General features: G+C 36.2%; 1 long non-coding RNA gene across 6 annotated transcripts in view; it reads left to right on the forward strand.

The window, feature by feature from the left end:
* Nucleotides 1-9,346, forward strand: part of LOC117201768 (uncharacterized) — a 112,280-nt gene that overhangs the window by 27,102 nt on the left and 75,832 nt on the right. The window contains exon 3 of one of the 6 annotated variants that reach the window (XR_007475543.1): nucleotides 3,446-3,582. The exons of 4 other annotated variants lie outside the window; for them this stretch is intronic. This is a non-coding gene — a long non-coding RNA (uncharacterized LOC117201768). Of the gene's footprint in view, nucleotides 1-3,445; nucleotides 3,583-8,937; nucleotides 9,345-9,346 lie in introns of those variants that run through there. One more of the 6 variants, XR_007475548.1, reaches the window with a different exon arrangement.

Raw genomic sequence — 9,346 nt, forward strand, 5'->3', positions numbered from 1 at the left:
GCACTTCTTATAAAGTTAAACATACACTTGCCATATGACTCAGACGTTCCACTCCTAGGTATTTCCCCTAGAGAAATGTAAACATGTTAATGCAAAGACTTGTCCGTGACTATTCATAGCAGATTTACGTATAATAGCTGTGACTGTTCATAGCAGATTTATTTATAATAGCTCAAAACTAGAAACAATCTACATATCTGTCACTAGGTGACAGAATAAACAAGTCTGGTATATTTATACGGTAGAATACTACTTAGCAATAAAAAGGAACAAATTACTGACACATGCATTGACATGCACAGATCTCAGAAATATATGTTGTGTGAAGGAAACCTCACTCAAAAGACTATCTCATATATGATTCTTTCTATATGAAACTCTGGAAAAGACAAATAAGATCAGTGGTTGTCTGGGGCTGGTGTTGGGATGGGAATCAACTAGGAAGGATCAAAGCAAACATTTTGCTGTAGTGAAAAGTTCTATATCTCAGTTGTGGTGGTGGTTACATGAGTATATACATTTGTCAAAACTTAAAGAACTGTACACTTAAAATGGATACATTTCATTGCATTTAATGTATTCCTCTATAAAGTTAATTTTTAAAATGATGGCTAATGCAATCATCAGTTCTTTTTTTTTTTTTTGCGGTACGCGGGCCTCTCACCGTTGTGGCCTCTCCCGTTGCGGGGCACAGGCTCCGGACGCGCAGGCTCAGTGGCCATGGCTCACGGGCCCAGCCGCTCCGCGGCATGTGGGATCCTCCCGGACCGGGGCACGAACCCGTGTCCTCTGCATTGGCAGGCGGACAATCATCAGTTCTTTAAAGTGCTTTATTTTCCCTCTACCTACTTCCCTTTCATCATCATTGATGTCATATGTTCCAAAATTCAGTTATAGCATAGGTACACTATTTTCAAAAAAAGAAACATAGCTTATAAGATTTAAAGTTTTGTTAATTTAATTTTTGAATTGGTGATACATTTCCATGGTTCAAAAATAGAAAAATATACAAACAAGTATCTAGGGATACTCTCGCGTGGATTCCTGTTCCCCATTGCAAAGTTGCTCAATGCCAATATGTAACCCCTGTTAACTCCTTCGCTATTTCTTTAGTTTCTTTATGCATATACATGAAATTAGATCGCAGTATGTTATTTCCTCCTTTTTTATTTTTTACACAAAAGTTGTTATACTATAATACTTGTCAGCACATTGTTTTTTTCCTTAACAATCAGTCTTGTAGATCTTTCCATATTTGTATATAAAGAATATTTTTTTCAATTTTTTAATTGTGGTAAAACACACATAACATGAAATGTACCATCTTAACATTTTTAACTGTACAATTCAGTGTTATTAAATACATAAATAGTGTTGTACAACCATCACCATCACCATCATCTACCTTCAGATCCATTTACAACTTGTAAACCAGAAACTCTGTACCTGTTAAACCATAGCTTCACGTTCCCTCTTCCCCATCCCCTCACAACCACCATTCCACTTTTTGTCTTTATAACTTTGACTATTTTAAGTAGCTCAACAAAGTGGAATCATACAGTTTTTGGTTTTTTTATGACTAGCTTATTTCACTTAGCATCATGTGCCCAAAGATCATCCACGTTGTAGCATGTGTCAGAACGTCCTTCCTTTTTAAGGCTAATAATATTCCATTATATGTATATAACACACTTTGCTTATGCATTCATCCATCAGTGGACACTTGGGTTGCTTCCACATTTTAGCTATTATGTATACTGCTGCTATGAACAGAGGTATGCAAATATCTCCTTGAGACCTTGCTTTCATTTCTATTGGTTATTCACCTGGAAGTGGAATTGCTGAATCAAATGGTAATTCTACTTTTAACTTTTTGGGGAACCACCATATTGTTCTCTACAGCAGCTGTACCATTTTACATTCCCACCAACAGTGCACAGTTTCAGTTTCTCCACATCCTTGTCAATACTTGCTGTTTTCTGTATTAGAAATGTTTTAAAAATTATATACTAGCCATCCTAATGTGAGGTGTGTGGTGAGGTGGTGTCTCATTGTAGCTTTGATCTGCATTTCTCTAATGATTAGTGATGTTGAGCATCATTTCATGTGCTTCTTGGCCATTTATTCATCTTCTTTGGAGAAATGTCTATTCAAGTCCTTTGTCCATTTTTGAATAGGGTAGTTCGTTTTTTTTGGTTTGTTTGATTTTTAGGAATTCTTTATATGTTCTGGATATTAACACTTTATCAGATACATGATTTGCAAATATTTTCTTCCATTCTGTGGGTTGCCATTATACTCTGTTGATAGTGTCTTATGATCCACAAAATTTAAAAATTTTCATGAAGTCCCATTTATCCACTTTTTCTTTTATGACCTGTGCCTTTGGTGTCACATCCAAGAAATCATTGCCAAGTCCAATGTCATGAAGTTTTGTCTCAATTTCTTCTAAGAGTTTCAGGTCTGACATTAAGGTCATGGATTCATTTTGAGTGACTTTTTGTATATGGTATTAGGGAAGAATCCAATTTTGTTCTTTTGCATGTGGATATACAGCTTTCCTAGCATCATTTGTTGAAGAGCCTTTGAATGGTTTTTGTACTTTTGTCAAAAATCATTGATTTTATATGCAAGTGTTTATTTTTGGATTCTCTGTTCCATTCCATTATCTATATGTCTGTCTTTATGCCAGTACCACACTGTTTTGATTACTGTAACTTTGTAGTAAGATTTGAAATCAGAAGTGTGAGTCCTCCAGCTTTGTTCTTCTTTTTCAAGATTGTTTTTAGCTATTTGGGGTCTCTTGAAAATCCATATGAATTTTAGGATGGGTTTTTCTATTTTTGCAAAAAATGTCATTGGAATTTTGATAGGGGTTGCATTAAATCTGTAGATCGCTTTTGGTAGTATTGACATGGTAACACTGTGAAGTCTTCCAGCCCATGAACTCAGAATGAGTTCTTTTACATCTTCTTTACTTTTTTACATCTTCTTTACATCTTCTTTACTTTTTTTTTACTTTTACTTTTTTCTTTTTTTTTACTTTTACTTTTTTTTACTTTTACTTCTTTACTTTTTTTTTACTTTTACTTTTTTCATCAGTATTTTGTAGTTTTCACTGTACAAGTCTTTCACCTCCTTGGTTAATTAAGTTAATCCCTAAGTATTTTATTCGCTTTGTCACTATTATAAGTGGAATTGTTTTCTTAATTTCCTTTTCAGATAGTTCATTGTTAGTGTATAGAAATGCAACTGATTTTTATGTGTTGACTTTGAATCCTGCTACTTTGCTAAATTTGTTTATTAGTTCTAACAGTTTGTGTGTGTGTGTGTGTGTGTGTGTGTGATCTTATGGTTTCCTATATGTAAGATCATATCATACATGAACAGAGACAATTTTCCTTTTACCTTTCCAATTTTGATGCCTTTTATTTCTTTTTTCTAGCCTAATTTCTCCAGCTAGGACCTCCAGCACTATGTTGAGTAGAAGTGGTGAAATTCTTGTTCCTTGCCTTGTTCCTGATCTTAGATGGAAAGTTTCGTTCTTTCACCGTTGAATATGATGTTTGCTGTGAATTTTTGGTATGTGACTTTTATTATGATGAGGTAGTTTCCTTCTATTTCGAGTTTGTTGAGTGTTTTATCATGAAAGGGTGTTGAATTTTGTCAAATGCTTTTTCTGTGTCAGGTGAGATTATTATGTGTTACTTTCCCCTTCATTCTGTTAATGTAGTGTATTATTGAACCATCCTTGCATTCCAGGAATAAATCCCACTTGGTCATGGTGTATAAGCATTTAATATGCTGCTGAATTCAGTTTGCTAGTATTTTGTTGAGGATTTTTGCATCAATGTTTATAAGGAATATTGGGCTGTAGTTTTCTTTTCTTCTTAAGTCTTTATCTGGCTTTGGTATCAGGGTAATTCTGGCCTCATAGAATGAAATGAGGAGTGCTCCCTCCTCTTCAATTTTTTTTCAAAAGTTTGACAAGAATTGGTAATAGCTCTTCTTTAAATGTTGGTATAATTCACTGGTGAAGCTATTACACCTAGGGCCTTTCTCTTTGGGAGATTTTTAATTGCTAATTCAATCTCCTTACTAGTTATAGGTCTATTCGCATTTTCTATTTTTTTGTGTGTGATTTAGTCTTGGTAACTTTTGTGTTTCTAGGAATTTGTTTGTTTCATCTAAGTTATCCAATCTGTTGGCACATGATTGCTCATAGTACTCTCTTATAAATAATCCTCTTTATTTCTGTAGATTTGTAGTAATGTCTCTACTTTCATTTCTGATTTAGTAATTTAATTCTTCTCTCTTTTTTCCTTCATCTCTCTGACTAAATGTTTTTAAATATTACTGACCTTTTTGAAGTACCAACTTTTTTTTTTTTTTTTTTTTTTTTGTGGTACGCGGGCCTCTCGCTGTTGTGGCCTCTCCCATTGCGGAGCACAGGCTCCAGACGCACAGGCTCAGCAACCATGGCTCATGGCCCCAGCCGCTCCGCGGCACATGGGATCTTCCCGGACCGGGGCACGAACCTGTGTCCCCTGCATCGGCAGGCAGACTCTCAACCACTGCACCACCAGGGAAGCCCCCAACTTTTTTTTTTCATTGATTTTCTCTATTGTTTTTCTACTCTCTATTTCATTTATCTCTAATCTTTATTTCCTTCCTTCTGGTAGATTTGGGTTTAATTCTTCTTTTTCTAATTCCTTAAATTGTAAAGTTAAGTTGTTGATTTGAGATCTTTCTTGATTTTTAATGCAAGCTATAAATTTCCCCCTTAGTACCACTTTCATTGTTTCCCATAGTTTTGGTATGTTTTGTTTTCATTTTTATTAGTCTCTAAGTATTTTCTAATTTCTCTTGTGATTTCTTCTTTAATCCATTGGTTGTTTTAGAGTATGTTGTTTAATTTCCATAATTTTTTGAATTTTCTACTTTCCTTCTGTTATTGATTTTTAACTTCATCCTATTGTGGTGGAAGAAAATACTTTGTGTAATCTATTTTTAAAAATCTTTTGAGACTTAATTTGTGGCCTCAAATATGGTCTGTCCTGGAAAAGACTTGAGAATGATGTGTATTGAGCAGAATGTGTATTCTGTTATTGGTGGATAGAGTGTTTTGTATAAGTCTGTTAGATCCAGTTGGTCTGTTGTGTTGTTTAAGTCCTCTATTTCTTTGCTTACCTTCTGTCTGGCTGTTCTATCCACTATTGTAAGTGCAGTATTGTTGTCTCCAACTATTCCTGTGGAACAATTTGTCAACCTTTAAAACAAAAAGGCAAGCTTTTTAGCCACTAGAATCAAGTTTATTCAGGAATAGCAGAGGGATTGCAACTGGGGACATGCAAACTATGGTGAACCATAGGCAACCAGAGAACAAAGAAGAGAAGCCGAGGAAAGCGGGGAGTTGGGAGGGTTTACTTTTTATTTTTAATTTTATTTTTCTGGGCACGCCACGTGGCATGTGGGGATCTTAGTTCCCTGACCAGGGATTGAACTTGTGCCCCCTGCAGTGGAAGGGTGGAGTCTTAACCACTGGACTGCCAGGGAAGTCCCCATGGGAGGGTTGTTTTGAACAAAAGTCCACTGCAGGAAAGTTCAGGGAGTGGTGGTTTCTCATTGGCAGAGTTGTTGCTGAGCAAGGAGAAAATCTTCCTTCTGATGTGGTAGTAAACTTCTTCCTGTCCAAGAGTGTAAAGTAAGCTGTGACAAATGGTATGTTCATGAGAGCTTCCCTTCAGGGCTTCCTGACTCCATTTAAAATAAGGTTTCCCTTTATTAATTTTCACATATCTGTTTCTCCTTTCAATTATCTCAGTTTTTGCTTCATATATTTTAAGGGTCTGTCACTAGGTGTGTAAATGTTTATAATTGTTATACCTTCTTACTGTATTGAAACCTTTGCTAATTTATAATGTCCTTTATCTATTGTAAACTTTTTTGATTTTAAGGCTATTTTGTCTGATATTAGAATAGCCACCCCTGCTCTCTTTTGGTTACTATTTGCATGGAATATACTCTTGCACCCTTTGAATTTCAACCTATTTGTGTCTTTGCATCAGAAATGTCTTATAGACAGTAGATAGTTGATCATGTGTTTTAATCCATTCTTCAAATCTCTTTTGATTACAGAGTTTAACCCATTTACATGTAAAATAATTACAGATAAGGAGGGATTTACTTTTGTCATTTTTCTACCTGTTTTCCTCACACTTTTTCTTTTGTGTTTAGTCAGTTTTTTTGTAGTGAAATGTTTAATTCCTTTCTCATTTACTTTTGTGTATATTCTGTAGGGGTTTTTTGGTGTTTACCATGATTAAATTTAACATCCTAAATTTATAACACTCTAAGTTGAATTTATGCCTGCCTAACTTCAATAACATACAAAATTTCTGCTCCTTCACAGCTCCATCCCTTTACCTGTCAATTGTTGATGTCACAGAATTACCTCTTTATATTTACAGTGTGTGCCCCCAAACATAAACTAATAATTTTTTTAAATGCATTAGTTTCTTAAATTATGTGGAAAACAAGATTTTGAATGATAAACCAAACTTACAATAATACTAGCTTTTAAACTAGTGATTTTTTAAATTTAATTTTTATTTTATATTGGGGTATGATTGATTTACAATGTCATGGTAGTTTCAAGTGTACAGCAAAGTGATTTGGTTATACACATACATATATCCATTCTTTTCCAGAATCTTTCCCATATAGGTTATTACAGAATATTGAGTAGAGTTCCCTGCGCTGTATGGTAGGTCCTTGTTGATTATTTTATATATGGTAGTGTGTATACATTAATCCTTAACTCTTAATTTATCCCCCCCCACCACCTTTCCCCTTTGGTAACCATACGTTTGTTTTCAAAGTCTGTGATAGACTAGTGATTTTTTTCTTAATGTATTAATCTTGTCACTTATGTGGAAAACTGTGCACTTACAAATGAGTGTTACAGTAGCACTAGCTTTTATAATTGCAGATGTATTTAATTTTATGGAGATATTTATTTCTGCATATAGCTTAGAGTTAATGTCTAGTGTCCTTTCATTTAATCTTGCAAGACTCCCTTGAGCATTTCTTGCAGGGCAGATCTAGTGGAAACAGAACCCCTCAGCTTTTCTTTTTTTTTTTTTTTTAATCTGGTAGTGTCTTAATTTCTCCCTCACTTTTGAAGGACAGTTTTGCCAGATATAGGATTCTTGGTTGACAGTGTTTTCTCTTAGCACTTTGAGTACATTGACCCACTGCCTTCTGGCCTCCAAAGTTTCTGATGAGAAATCTGCTTATAATCTTATTGAGGATATGTATGTAATGATTTACTTCTCCCTTGTATGATTTCAACATTCTCTCTTTGTGTTTGGTTTTTGAAAGTTTGATTATATGTATCTCAGCGTGGGTCTATTTAAGTACATCTTACTTGGAGTTTATTGAGCTTCTTGGATGTTTATATTCACGTCTTTCATAAAATGTATGAAGTTTGCAACCATAATTTCTTCAAATATTCTCTTTGCTCTTTTCTCTCTTCTCCTTCTGGGACTCCCACAATGTGTTTTTTGGCCTATTGTTGGTGTCCCACAGATCCTTTAGTTTCTGTTCATTTCTTCAATCTTTTTCTTTCTGTTCCTCAGACTTAATTTCCTTGTCCTATTTCTGTTTCCTAATTCTTTCTTCTGCCTGCTCAAGTCTGCCTTCTAGTAAATTTTTTCATTTAGTTATTTACTCTTCAGGTCAAAAATTTCTTTTTCTTTTTAGGTTTTCTATCTCTTTATTGATATTTCCATTTTGTTCATACATCATTTTCTTCACTTTCTCCATATCTCCCTTTAGTTCTTTGAGCATCTTTTAAAAAGTTATCTTAAAATCTGTCTAGTATATCTGCCATTAGTCCTTTTTAAGGGACAGTTTCTGTTGATTTATATTTTCCCCTTTAATGGGCCATCCTTTTCTGTTTCTTTGTATGCCTTGTGATTTTGTTGTTGTTGTTATTGAAAACTATATATTTAAATCTAATAATGTGGTAACTCTGGGAATCATGTTCTCCTGCATGCCCAGGATTTGCTGGATTTTGGTAATTGTTTTTGTGTATTTATTTATTTTGATTGTTGTAGGCTGTCTCTGTGCTGAGGGTCTGCCTGAGGTGTAAACTTAATGTCCTCTCGGGTCTTTATTTGAGACTTTCCTTCCGCATACCTGGTCACTTTCTAATTTTCCCAGTACATAAAGTGGTTGTTGAATGTCTTCGTCTTTAATGTCTGGCTCCCAGACATTAAAAAAGAGAAAGATGAAGGGGTGGTGGTGGAAAGGGTGCTGGCTCTTTAAATCTCCTAGGAGGCTGTGGGAGAGCTGGTGGGAGAGAGGTTCGCAACAATGGAGGGAGCTACAACAGTGGCTTCCTGTAATCTTTGTCTGCACCTCTGTGATCAGAAGCAGTGATCAGTGATCAGAACACAGATCCCAAATATTTGGGGGACAGGGTCCTTTTAGCCCATCATGGGTTGGGGATGGGTGGCTGGTTGCTCCTGTGCTAAGACCTGAAGTTGACCCAAATTAACCACAAGTCTTTCCTTGGAAGTGCAAGTCTTCAATAGACCCCAGAGTTCCAGAATAATTACATCAGACAGATCCTGCCAGTGTAATTGTTGTCTAAGTGGGGAGACAGATTCCTGGTTCTTCCTACTCCACCACCCTCCCTGAATCCTTTGGGCTTTTGTATCAACTCTCTGAGGTAGGAAGTATTCTACAGATGATGAAACTGAGCCTCAAAGCATTAACCACCCAAGCTGGTATTACATAGCTCATAATTGGTAGAGCTGGGAGTAGGCACTCAATTCTGGTTCCATTGCACATATGCTTGACTCTTACTTGGTTGTGTCTTAAGGTGAAGGGAGTGGAGTTCTGAAGAGGCTTCTCTCTTTATTCTACCAGGTTCAGGTCGAGGTCCTCCTTCCTTATCAGAGCCCTCAGCCCAAGGTGGAGAAGGATGAGCATTTCAAGACTGGTTTCTTGGGACTTCCCTGGTGGTCTGGTGGTTAAGAATCCACCTTCCAATGCGGAGTTTGATCCCTTGATGGGGAACTAAGATCCCACATGCCATGGGGCATCTAAGCCCACGTGCCACAACTGGTGAGCCCATGTGCTGCAACTCCTGAGCCTGCACCCTCTGGAGCCTGTGCGCCACAACTAGAGAGAAGCCCACGTGCCACAACAAAGAGTCTGTGCACCGCAACAAAAGATCCTGCGTGCTGCAACTAAGACTTGACGCAGCCAAAAATAAAATTAAATAAATAAATATTAAAAAAAAAAAAAGTGGTTTCTCTCCTGTGGCTCTCAAGGA

Source organism: Orcinus orca, chromosome 1 (assembly GCF_937001465.1).
Source record: "Orcinus orca chromosome 1, mOrcOrc1.1, whole genome shotgun sequence".
In the NCBI taxonomy this organism is placed as follows: Eukaryota; Metazoa; Chordata; class Mammalia; order Artiodactyla; family Delphinidae; genus Orcinus; species Orcinus orca.